This window comes from Hippopotamus amphibius, chromosome 5 (assembly GCF_030028045.1).
Source record: "Hippopotamus amphibius kiboko isolate mHipAmp2 chromosome 5, mHipAmp2.hap2, whole genome shotgun sequence".
Lineage (NCBI taxonomy): Eukaryota > Metazoa > Chordata > Mammalia > Artiodactyla > Hippopotamidae > Hippopotamus > Hippopotamus amphibius.
In genome coordinates, this window is record NC_080190.1 from 108,933,134 (window position 1) to 108,947,113 (window position 13,980).

Here is a 13,980-nt window from a genome sequence, read left to right on the forward strand (position 1 = left end):
TGTATGTCAATTGTATCTCAATAAAAGTTCTTTAAAAAATGCAGAGGGCTTCCTAAGTGGCACAGTGGTTAAGAATCTGTCTGCCAATGCAGGGGACACAGGTTCAATCCCTGCTCCAGGAAGATCCCAAGTGCCGCCGAGCAACTAAGCCCATGAGCCACAACTATTGAGCCCATATGATGCAACTACTGAAGCCCACATGCCTAGAGTCTGTACTCAGCAACAAGAGAAGCCACGGCAATGAGGAGCCCATGCACCACAATGAAGAGTAGCCCCCACTCACCGCAACTAAAAGACCCAACACAGCCAATAAAAAAAATTTTTTTAAATAAAAAAAATTCAGAGAATCTGCTGGCAATATGGAAGTTACAATCTTTTGTAAGATATTGGGTTGGCCAAAAAGTTCATTCAGGTTTTTTTAAGATGTTACAGAAAAGTTGGAACAAACCTTTTGGCCAACCCGATAATTAGCTAATTGTGGAAATAAAATCCCATTTACTTACTAAATTCTACTGGTCATGAGGACCTGTTCATACTTTAGAGATGCAGATTGTCAAAGGGCATGAGTACCAGGAGGTGAGGTTCATTGAGAACCCCTTTAGAAGTCTGCCTACCATCATGGGAACAGAAATGTTTTGTTTTGTCATTTTTCCAGTAGTCAGAATTCTAAACAAATTTTCTTTTTTTTTAAGATTTTTTTCTTGATGTGGACCATTTTTAAAGTCTTTATTGAATTTTTTACAATATCGCTTCTGCTTTATGTTTTGTTTTTTTGGTCCCAAGACATATGGGATCCTGGCTCCCCAACCAGGGATTGAACCTGCACCCCCCTGCATTGGCAGACAAAGTCTTAACCACTGGACATCCAGGGAAATCCCTCTTTTCTTTTTTAAAGTGTTTACTTCACTTTCACAAAAATAAGGAAAATCCCACCCAAATAACACAGTAACAAATATGTCCCAAGAGAGTTGGACACTTGTGGTCTGGCCAGATTTATATTCTAAAGTGGTTTCTTACCACCAAAAAATAAAGAATATTAAGGAAAAGGATAAAAGTTATATCATTGGCTAAATGTCATTTATTTTTTTAATCTGGACACAATAAATGTTAATGAAGTTACAGATTAATGCAATGGAGATGAAGAATGAACCCAAGGTAATTTTTTCCTCAAACTTGTATCAAATCATGTCACTGATTTTCCTTTAACCCTTCGCAGCATCTGACAACCCTGAGACTTAAATTCATCAGTTCCATGTGCTCTACACAGCCCCGAATGACTGACTGACTCCCACTGAACTCTAAACTTGCTTCCTGACTCACCCCTACTCCATATCTGCCACGCCCCAATTCACAGGAGCTATCTTTCAGTACTCATGACCTGCAAAAGCTTTGGATGTATTTACTTTCACCTTTCCCTGAAATTGTTTCCTTCATATTTCACCTAGTAGATCCATCCCAAATTACTATATATTCTCACTGATAACAAAGCACGATCACCTGCTTCTTTGAGAATTCCACTCGGCCAAGCAGGAAACTTCAAACAGGAGGCTTTTCTCCCCTCCTTACCTGTCCCTCTCTTCCAGACTTGCACCAGTGATCTACTTACCCTATGGTACCACAGGCATAATTGTCTTTCCTTCAAAGAGACGTGCAGATGCACATCATTCTTTCGTAGTTATCACTTTTATGATTATTTATTCATTTTCTGACTTGTCCTTGTCTACTTCTCTCATTTGCCCCAAGGGTCTCCAAAGGGGATAGGAAAACAATCTTTCTTAATCATTGTTAAAACTACAAAGATTCATGAAGTGTCTAGTTCCTAGTAAGCTTCCAATAAATAGATTTTGTTTGTACTAAGAATGACAAGTTAATTACTTAGTTGATTGAAACTGAAGTGATTTCTTTGGACCCTGCTTAAATTTAAACCATGACATGTCTTGAGTGTTTTGGATCCCTTGTGTCTAGAAATAGACTATGTCTTAGTTTGTACAGGAAGAGTCTCAGTTTATATTTGGGTCCCTATGTAATTATGAATAACTTCCCTTTTTATTTTCAAAATATTCTGATTTGAATGTTAAATTACATGGTCATATTAATTATGTCTCTGAAAACCTCTCTCTTCTATACCTTTAATTTTTTTTTTCTTTGTGAGTTTGGTACCATCTTTGGAAGAGCAAAATTTCACCAGTTGTATAGAATTTCACCACTTATATAGGCAGTATAATTTCTAACATTCAATTTTCTCCATACTATTTACTTATTTGATGAGCAAGTGTTAAAATGTATATAAAGAGTACTTTTAAGATTTAATAAAATACATTAAACTCATACACTTAAATTAGGAATAAATAACTTGTTTCAAAGTATAATTCTAACCTGAATTATAAATATTCATACAAATAGTTTAAAAGTAATGATTATGACTTTTAGTTACTTTAGATGTATTTTTCCTTTTTTTTTTTTTTTTTTTTGAGGAATAGAGTATCTATGTCAATATGATCTGAAAATGAAAATTTTAATTTTGTTACCAATAAGTTAATAGTTTGGGTACATTTGTTTAAAAATACTAATATTAAGAATGCTTTTTGCTTACCTCAGTTTGATCAAAGGAAATCCTAAAAAAATTGACAAGGAAATTAGATGGCCAAATAAGTCCCCTAACCACAGCTTAAAAAGTATTTGGGTTGGAAGACTAACTACCCACATTCATTGAAAGGAATGATGCTTTTCATTGAGGTCACTAGAGCTCACTAATATTGGCATTCCCTATTGCAAAAACTGGCCAGCAAATAAACAAAAATACTTTTAAGTCTCTAGCTAAATACACAATAGTATAAGAGTAGTGAATCAAATGCCAGGATAACTCACGCCTAAAAAATATTTCCTTAAGTAGTTTATAATTGAGACCTTGGATTCTGCCACCTTAAATAAGGACCATTTCACTAAAAATTGTTAAAAAGATCAAATGGAGAAGAAAGTCAATGAGTCAAATGTGGACTTTTGGTGGCTTTGAAAGATTCAATTAACCAGCCTTTTCTTTCCTCTGCAGTTGCAAGAAGGAACAATGCTAGAAACTGAGAAACTACTTGACCAAAGAGAATGATAAGGAAGAAGATTATCTCATATTTATCAGAAGCCCTAAAACATCTGGAATTGTTCAATTTAGTTCATATGAGCAATAAAATGGAAAAGCTGGTGGATAGTAATTTAGTGGCTTTGCACTTTGTTGTGTACTCTTTATATTTTGCAATCCATTTGATAAGTGTTTTTATTTTTGAAAGCAAAATGGTGTTCGTTATATAAATGAAATGAGCCACTTGGTGACTGTGGAGACATTGTTTCTACAACCTGCCAAAAATTAGCTGAACAACTGCCATGAGTGATGATGGGGAACTAAGTCCTTGCATATGCTGAAAAATATATAAAAAATAAATTCCATGTGTATTGTATGTCCTTCAATTCACAGCTGGTTAAGCCATTAAAAGTACTGCATTTTTTCCATTTTCTTCACACTGACTGGAATTTATGATTCTATTTGTAAAATTAGCATCCATATCACTCTAATATCCAGATGCTAATGATATTGCTTTTAATTTCCAAGATCATAACATCAACTCCTTTCTTCTCTAGTCTTCTCTTTTAAACAAGTTTGTCCATAATTTGTTATTAAGTCAAATATGGCTGGGGAAGTGGAGAGACAGTGATAAAGAATTATGTGAAATCAGAGTTTGGCAAGTAGGTAAGTCATGGATGAATGGAGGGATAGCTAGATGAAAATTATAGATATGTATAGATAAATAGATGATAGATAGATAGATAGATAGATAGATAGATAGATAGATGATAGATAGATAGATAGATAGATAGATAGATAGATAGATGATAGACAGATAGATGATAGATGATGAAGAGAATGAGAAAGAGAGAAAGAGAAAGATTTCACACTCATGTTTACTAGATATACTAATATCATCAATCAAATCTTGCTAGGGTCAAGGACCCTTTATTCCTTTCTGGTTCCTCTGATATGTTAGTTTTACAATTTTTAACTTTCAATGCTCTATGTAATCACAATGGTGCTTTTACTTACTATTCAATGCCCAACTTTACCCACTTATCCCTGAGAAGATCAGGGTTCAAGTCCATTTAATTGCTCCATGTTTAACAGCTGTAAAACATAAATCCACTGATCTTTGAGTGTCAGTATCTTCATCTAACAAATGAAATGATAGATGTACTCTTACTTGCCTCACAAGAAGGTTGTAAGGAGTGAGTAGATAGTAAATGTGAAAATTCTTGTACAGTATAATGGGCACTTAATATTAAAGGAATTACTAAAGGCTAAGGCCACATACAAGGCATGTTATGGGGAAGGTCACTTTAGTCAATTCAATGAGCCATTCATACACACAACAGTTTAGCACAAGGGTAAAATAATAACTCGGTTTGATTTCCTTTGTCAAATGTAATTTTTCACATGTATTAAAAGGTGGGAATAAATTAATCAAGTATCCCTTAATGACTATGAGCTTGAAATGATCACTTTTCTACCTGGTTTGATAGAAAAAATTATTTAAAGCACTCATATTAGAATCACAGTTCTGTTTCAAGGGTTCTACTGAAATGTGATCAGTTTGTTTGTTTGTTTTTAATTAAAAGTTGTAATCATCAATGCAAAGCTTGAATATGGTGTATATAAGATTAACTTATAACAACATATGCATGAAATAAAATTGATTTTTACACAGAATCCTTATGAGTGTATGAAGAACACAAGTGAATAAATGCAACTATTCATTCATTTATCAAGTCCTAGCTTTTAAAAATGTGCTTTCCTAAAAAGATAAACCTTAAATGAATCACATACTGTTCAGTTTGTATCCTTGAATATGAAGGATTATATACTGTGATAGGATTCTGCATATGAAACAAGAGGGAATTAGCTCTGATCTTAATTTAATTTGACAACACACCAAGGTTCTGAATATTACCCACACATAAAAGAAAATAAGTAGGCATTTGGGGAAAAGGGGGAAAATGGACAACCTTAATATTTTGAGACCTAAGACATTTGCATATTTTTCAGAAGTGTTTTGAGAATAACAGATATTTGCACATTTTTTATATTAAAAACAATTTCAATTGCCAATAAGAATGTTTGTAATTCCCATACTCTCATAGGTAATGTAAAGTTTCTTGGAAGAAACAGAGATAATCATTCTGCATTTTTAATAATTACAAAAGCCATAGGGTGCATCTTTTCTCAAAATTTTACTAAAAATATATTTTCCATGGTATGTTCACAAATATTGCTAAAACTAGAAAATTTGAAGCACTACAAAGCTGTGTAATTTTGCTAGTTCTTAGAAAAAAATAGAAAAATTTTATTTTACCAGCTATTCATCTAGTAAGTGTATTAAACAGTAAAAATAGAAAGGCTGCAGAAACTAATATGCTATTGAGATCAAACTGGTTTAGAAATACGCTCTTTAGTTAAGAGACGCTCCTCTTTATACGGGTCTTGGTAACAAAGAAACAGAAATAATATTTATGTCAAATATTTTCCTATAGCATGTTTGATGAATTAACTAATGTTGTTTCTTTCTTTTTAATTTTTTTCATTATTCCACAATTTCTTTTCACATTATAACAAGATCAGGGTTTCTTGAAATAGATAACATACTCTCCTGTTTTACACTACTTGTTCAAAAGGTATGTCTGCCATCATCAATGTCTTGATAAACACTTCAGAAAGATCTGGCCTAAATAACTGCCTCAGTTTTCTTCATTAAGAGAATGCCAAAAAGTCTGCAAATTCTCTAGTACACTGCTAAGGAATGTTTGTCCTAATGGATTTAGAACCTCCCAAAGAATACACAAAGGAATCAACTCTGGTTCCAAATTTTCCTGATTAGTATAGTAGCCACAGTTCTGAAATGATATTGTTCTTGAAGTTTCTGTGACCCAGTTAGCAGATTGCCATAATACGGGCTGGAGAAATTCCATGTAGCTCAATGAAGACATAAATAATTCCACTTAGTAAGTGCATGTTGTTTTGCTTATAATGTTTCAAAGTTTGTCTCTATGAAAGAACTCAGCCTCCCACCCCCATAAAAAAATTCAAGGGATACATGACCTACAATTGAATCTAAAGGATTTTCTTGTATTGTTAAATAATATATAGAACTATATTTTGTCTCCATATTAATTTTTTTTTAAATGAAAGGTTAGGCTTATGAGAGACTAATAAAATTTTTATGGGTATTATTTTGGGACTTGAGTTTATGCTCCTGGGATGAATAAGAGGCTTCTGGGGAACAAATTTCAGAAATTTCAGAAAGAGGTGTACATGGAATAGGGTTGTGTCTTAAAGGCTTGGCTGAGTGTCTCACGTGGCTCAGGCAAATGGAGCCCTTCTCATTCAACAAGGTTTCCATTCACAGATGTTGTAAGCTGTAAAGCAGTTCTTTTTACCCCCAAATAAATGCAGTTTTGACAAATGCTCTTTCAAAAATGCACCAAAATAGAATCAATATAGGAAGGTTAATAATAGGCCCTGTTTTATTCTGACAGCCAATGCCTTTAATTTTAATATTTGATCATTCAAAAGTCTAGAAATGTTGATATAAAAACATGATGAATACTAATTTATTCTAAGTAATTTAGGGGGAAAACTATGATTAAAATAACAAAGTTTTGTCTTTCTTGCATTAATAGTATCATTATAGACATCAGTTAATAATAAATACTGATATGAAATTAAAAAATTACTTGAGTAGTAACATAAATAAACCAATACAAAGATAATGCTCTGTTTATTTTGATTTACCAATCCATTAATTGTCCTTGGTAAATGATTTATTATAAGGGTGGTAACAGACTACATAAAATAGGCTACTCCCCTGTCAGCTATTTGTTTTTTCAACAAAGTCAAATCTCACAAGGCACTGGAGGTTTTGAACCAATATTCCAGGAAAATGTCTTATTATTGTGAGGGAAATGATACTTCTACTTTACTAAATGCTTATTTGGCTCTTTGCTAAGAGTAGTTTGATTTAATATTGCAACCACCCTACAAAAGCAAGTACTATCAATTCTATTGTAATAGTAGAGAAACTGAGGTTTGGAGACCTTGACTAGATTATTTAAATATATTCATAAAACTTCAGACCCACTCCCAAACCAAGAATGTGTTGATTCCAAACCATGTGTTCACTCATTCAAATTTTGGCAAGTGAATCAGGCTGCATGTGAGGAATAAACAGATGTAGTTAGTCCCAAATTAAACATCAAGGACAATGGGGGTACTTAGTAAGTGGAATGTTGGCCAGAGGTAGTGAGAGAAGGTACACAGTTAATCCTGTTAATGGAATTCAGTGAGGAAAGTGTTAAAGAGACTGGCAATAAGGATAGGTTTAGCAAGTTTCCTTTGATAGCTTGTCTAAAGTTTGGCTTTCTTGAATTATGAAATCAACAGTCATGACAACAAAAACAATCTTTTTTTTCCATTATGCACCCATTAGAAAAACAGTAAAAGGGAATAGCCCTAGCTCCTCAAGACTGTTTGAAAATCTGTTTCCTAATGGGAGAAACAATACATTAAACTTGCTAATTCAGAAAAATCTACATTTTGTCCTAAGTTAAATTTTATATATATATATATATATATATACTTTTTAAATCTATGTGTATGTATATATACTTTTTAAATCAATATATCACAATACATTGAAAGAACATTGTTCTGATAGCCAACTATTTGAATATGAATTAGTACTAGACTCTAAAATACTATTTACTCATTTTCTGTCAGTTGCTATAGATAGTTTAAGTATTACATCATTCATCAATTAAAATTCTTATTTCATTTGTCTCAAAACCAAAGTGAGCGAAGTTTCTAATTTGTATATTTTTAAAGTTATACTTTCTAAAAATAAATTTGAATCTTCTATTTATTAATTCACTGAAACTCTTTGTACAAGGGTGAGTCAAAAATTATCTACACTCTGGCTGTAGAATTTATTTTAATTAACTTTAAGAAAAGACAAACACATCATTTTTCGACATAGTCTCCTTGCTTTTAAATACCCTTTGTCCATTTGTCAACAAGCTTTTGTATCCCCCCACTAAAAAATGTTTTAGGCTAAGCTGCAAGCCACGAATGCACCACTGTCTTCACTTCTTCATCAGAAGAGAATCTTTGCCCTCGTAGGTCTGCTTTCAGGGGACCAAACAAGTGAAAGTCGGATGGAGCAAGATCAGGACTCTAGGGAGGATGCTTTAACACCTCAAATTGAAGTTTTTGCAGAGTGTCAACAGTGTGGGCAGAAGTGTGCGGAGGTGTACACCCTCAGACCACAAAGAAGGAATCACTGCACGTGGCTCTTCTTTCATGCAAATCACAAGTGGGTCATCCATTTTTGCTCACAATGCAGGTACAAATGAACTGATGTAACATGTTCACACCTGCACAGTAGTGACTCAGGAGATAGTAGCCTTGAATGGAAAACACTGATAAGACAGTGTGGCCAACAGAAGTTTTAATATAACTGGAGTGCGGATAATTTTTAACACACCCTCATATTTCAAAAACTTTTTTTGACTATAATGGAAAACTAATGCTTTGGTAAATACTGCTTTTCAATGTTTCTTTGAATTTTTTTGTAAACAAAATAAGGTAAAAGTCTTGTACTTCATATGATGCGACATTTCATTATCCAGGGAAAGCAGAGAAGTGGAGCATCAATATGATTTGCCTAAGGTCACAACAGAGCCAAGACTGGAAGTCTAATTCAATGTAGGATAGTTTATAATAATGCCATACATTCTTTCCCTCCCTTCAAGAGGCCTATCTCTTCATGCCTTGCATCTTTGTGATCCTTCTGAGTTGCTTTGGCCAGTGTTATACTAGCAAATAGGATGCAAGTAGATGCTTGGAATGTGCTTCTCCACTGGGATTTGTTATCTTATTGCTCTTGGAACCCCAAGAAGTCTGAGATAACTTGCATGATGATAAGAGACATGCATCCCAGTTGTCCTTATCTCCTTGGCCAACTGCCTGTCAAACACCTGCCATATAAGCGAGTGTATTCTAGCTCATCCCACTGCTAGTCAGCTTTTCATCTACTTTCAGCTAATTGTGCACACAAGAGTCAGTCAAGCCAGTATGAATCAAATCACCTGGAAAGGAATAAGTACCTAACAGATCAACAGAAACATGAGTTAAATGATTGTTATTTGAAGTTACTACATTTGGGGGTGACGTTACACAGCAAAAGCGAACTGACATAAATATATTTCTGACTTCAGTATTTAGTAATTAAGATCACACAAAGCATCTTTACAAAGTGACCCAAAACAGCAGTTCTTCTATCTACATTGTGTTGATAAAATTAAAGACAGATGAAATCTGGTGCTTAAAATTTGTTGTTATTCTAAATCTTTTGAAAAGAGACCTGCTAAGCACTGCTTAGCACTGCTAAGGCAAATCTTACAAAATGTGATTTAAAACAATTATCTTTATTAAATTTATATGTTATAAGAATTAAAATATTGCAAAAATAAGATGACTCTAAAAATAGGAAAAGGAAGCTTGATAACTGGAAGCTGGCACAATTACACCTAATACAAGGGGAAAAAAATAGCGATAACACAAAATGATCAATAACAACAAAAATAATCAAATTTCACAGGAAATTCAGAGAACCTAAAAGAGTTTGAATATTGGACTAAAAATTTTATTAGTCAATCATCCATATTTTCAAGAGCAAATGCAGTGCTATTTAGCCTAATTAACTCTGCCTTAGGTAAATATTTAAACAATCCCTTCAAATCTTTGGCATTTTATTAATAAAACTAAAAAGGCAATGTGATAAAGCAGTCACAACAAAATAAATTGTATGGATGCATAAAATATACCTACAATTGATATTAAATTACATCAGTGCTAGTAGGAAACTGTGAGGTACTATCAAAATGTATAATATTTTGAGGCAAAATATTTCTGAGAGTTTAGTCATGAGTGCTGCTAAACAGTTGGAGTTGTGTCTTGGAATGCAAGGATAGTTTGGTTAAACGGTAGCAAACAGATAGTGGTGCTCAGATTTGGAGAAACAAGGGATAATTACATGTGCTATCTTCACCATTGAAATTAGGAATGATGAAAGTAACATTAAAACACATTTTTTCAGTAATGCATATTTACATTTTAATTTTAATCTTAAAATTTAAGTAACATTGATATTAGCATTAGAATCAGCACTGGAGGGTAATTGTAAGTACAGTTTCCATCACATAAAGTGCCATAATATACCACACCTAGAAAACATTATCTGCTTTTTATGTACTTAGTAAGCAAGCATCACAAATTCAAACCCTGTAGGTTAAAGGTTATCAATGCTCTTAGTATAGGTAGTGTGGATGCACCAAGAGATGAAATATTTGCCAAGATATTTGAAACAATGCATGTGAAAACCTTGGGAAATACAAAGTGTTACATAAGTGAAGACAATCGGGGGGAAGATTGGGCAGGAGGGTGGAATGAGGGGAGTGTACGAATTATAGTAGGAGGAGAAGGAGTAGTATTTGCAAGGAGTAATTTCGGATATATCCTTTGTGAATTTGGCATACCAGTTAATTGCATTAATGCCCTCTTAATTTTTCATGAACAAATTTTAAATGCTAGAAAGTTAAACATATTCAGCTTGAAATGTGGTCATTTAAACTTGACTAGCAATATGAACTGTGCAGTTAGGCATTGCATGCAAAGACAGTAGTTTTTCTGCTCTGAGGGACTTTTAGACAAATGTTATTTTTTCTCTTTATCTATTCAAATTGTCAAACATAGATTCTCTGATTTTCACCAAGTTCTCTTTATTTCTGTTAGAGTATTTCTTTCCATTCACCATGAAATATTATTATTCTGATAACCAACTTTTTAAATATTTTAAAAAAATAGAATATTTTGTGGAAGATTCCTTTCCTAAAACTATAATATCAGAGCACATTTTAGAAACTTTGTCAGCAAGCTGTTCTGAAAGTACAAGAATGTCTAGGCACCTAAGAATTAAAGCAAAAATTTACTTTGCTTATTTTGGATTGCCTTGGTGTTATTGTCATTGTTAGATGTAGGATAACCCAAATCAGTACAGTATCTTTAATTCAGTTTTATACCTAAAGTTTCTATTAATTAAAATGTTATCCAACAGCATCAGGAAAGGACATGTGTGTGTGCACATCTGCCCATTTATGTGTGTGGTGTGAATATTGAAATTGTGTGTGTTTTAAGTAATTTTTTTACTGTGCTCACTTGAAACACTGATGATTCCTTAAGCTAAAAAAAAGTACCAATTTTCTGAAAGGAAAAAAGGAAAAGAGAGAAAGTGAAAAAGAGAGAGGACAGAAAGAGTAAGAAAAAGAAAGAAGAGAGAAAAAGAGAAATAAAAAAGGAAATAAGAAAAGAAAGAAAAAGGAAAGAGAGAAAGAAAAAGAAAAAGGAAAGAAGGAAAAAGAAAAAAACAGAAAGAAAGAAAGAAAGAAAGAAAGAAAGAAAGAAAGAAAGAAAGAAAGAAAGAAAGAGGAAGGAAGGAAGGAAGGAAGGAAGGAAGGAAGGAAGGAAGGAAGGAAGGAAGGAAAGAAAGAAAGAAAGAAAAAGAAAGAAAGAAAGAAAGAAAGAAAGAAAGAAAGAAAGAAAGAAAGAAAGAAAGAAAGAAAGAAAGAAAGAAAGAAAGAAAAAGAAAGGAAGGAAGGAAGGAAGGAAGGAAGGGAGAGAAAGAAAAAAAAGAGAAGAGAAAAGGAAAGAAAAGGAAAGAGGAAAGGAAAAGAAAGGAAAGGAAATGAAGAGAAGGAAAGAAAAGGAAAAGAAGAAGAGAAAAGATAGATCAGAGAGAGAGTTACAGGTAAGAAGTATGGGATAAGTTGAGAAATGAATTATGAATGTTTTAATTGCTTTGGTCCATAGGAAATTAAATCAGATTTTTTTAAAGGACCCAATTTCACTCACTTTTGTGCTTTGATCCATTGATTAACATTTGCAACCATTAACTCACTTTCCTGATGGAGGTGACTGTCAGATTGCACTGTTTCCAGAGCCAGGCACACAGTTTCCAGCTGTGGAGGCAGACAGATCAAAGCACATGATGGACTCTCTACAACACAGTCTATCTGGAATACTAATAATAGTCTGTACTACTTGTAAAGAATCAAGTCATTTTTCTCCACTCCTTCAAATAATCAGGGTTTCCTTCTACATGCTATTAATTGATTCAATATGCAGAAGGAATGTCTGAACTTTTCCCACGCCTTACACTTACTTGTTTTCTATTATATACATTAGTCTGCTTCCAGAGGTTGTTTTAATTCAAGGCAGGTTTTTTTTTGTTTTGTTTTGTTTTTGTTTTTTTGTTTTTTTTTTTTCATAAAAATGGAATGGGTGCTTCTTATGTTTAGCTTTATATGCTATGCATTTTCTTATGTTTTATAATTATATCTATATATGTCATCACCTACCTTGCTCAATTTTGATTTTGCTTAACTTGCTTACAATAGAATTTCATTCTCTACTTTGATAAATATTGAGATTTTTACTATGGATCCTTTATAAAGATTGCTTGGTCCTCTTATATTTTGTTCCTTCTTAAGATTTTGAACCCAGTAGTTCTAAGTTTTCATAGATGACTGATAAAGATTTTCAAGCTTGTCACAGTATTAAAGACTGAGATCTTTTTGTCTGTTTGTGTCCTTGTTTGCTTGTTTTAGGTGTGATGATACCAGTTTGCTTTTATTTCATTCTTAATTTACCCTTTGCAGGGTTATAGTTTATTCTCTTTTCAGTAATTCTGGAGGTTTTTTACCTAAGAAATAATTTCTGTTATCTGACTCTTCTTTTAGGGTTGTGTTTTGGGAAAGATGTACCCACAGTTGTGGTATATTCCTAGCACTTTAGAGGATAAAAAGCTTAATGGGGCCATCTCATCTAATTTCTGATCAAAGAAATATTTATTAAACATGTAAGATGTATAAAAGCTGTGTGATTGAAGATGAAGAAAATACAATAAAAATATTTTAAAAGACTTACATAGCTTGCAGTCCATTTGTAAGATGGAACAAAAGAGTATTGAAAACTCTGTGTGATCATTGTGTGACATCCACAGACCAGGTAGAATAGCACCCTTTAAACTTTCTATATATCAATGAATGAAGGGAAAGTTTCTGCCTTCGGTGTTATGAGTAACTAAGGTTTTAAGGCTAATGAATTTATATACCATGAAAAATGTGGTAAGACCATTTTATTTTGCCATCACAAAAAGCTTTGAGCGATCTACTACATATTTTCCATTTCTACATTTAATGTTCTTAGGTGAATGAAAGTATTTAACTCAGAGCGTCATCTATTTGATTGGTATTTCACAAGGGACATGGATGTGTTTATTTTTTCTTTTATAATAAATATGACAGTAAAAAAGAAAAACAACTAACTCAAAAATTTTCCTGAAATAATGTCAATTGGTCAAAGCTGATTTCATATCAAAAACTCAATTCCACCTATGATTGACAGTAAAGTAGTTAGACTATCTAATTCAAATTATTTTCTTTCATCATGTCCTTATTTTCAGAAGGATGCACTGCAAATTCACTGCATATATAATTCAATGGTCAGAAGGAAAATTCAATAGTGAGAAAGAAAACAGGGACCCAACTTGCATGTTTCTCTGTTGGGCCTCACAAGAACCATGTGAGAGAAACAAGATGCAGTGTTGCTTACTTTGTGGCTAGGGTGTGGGAAAGGAAGCCATGCATGTTCTGCATAATTAAGCTTGTCCGTGGCATAAAGAACACGGAGGGAAAGAATTCTAAATCCCGTGTTTTCTCAAACTTTTCAAATTAAGAAATATATACATGTAAATGCTGATGTAGCACATTTTTACTAGTTAAAAATATGGAGTATTAAGGAAATGGACATAAAAATGTTAAATAAGCATT

The 13,980-nt window shown here is 33.0% G+C and overlaps 1 long non-coding RNA gene across 3 annotated transcripts in view; it reads right to left on the reverse strand.

The window, feature by feature from the left end:
- LOC130853038 (uncharacterized) overlaps nucleotides 1–13,980 on the reverse strand; it is a 63,432-nt gene that overhangs the window by 30,234 nt on the left and 19,218 nt on the right. The window lies entirely within an intron of this gene.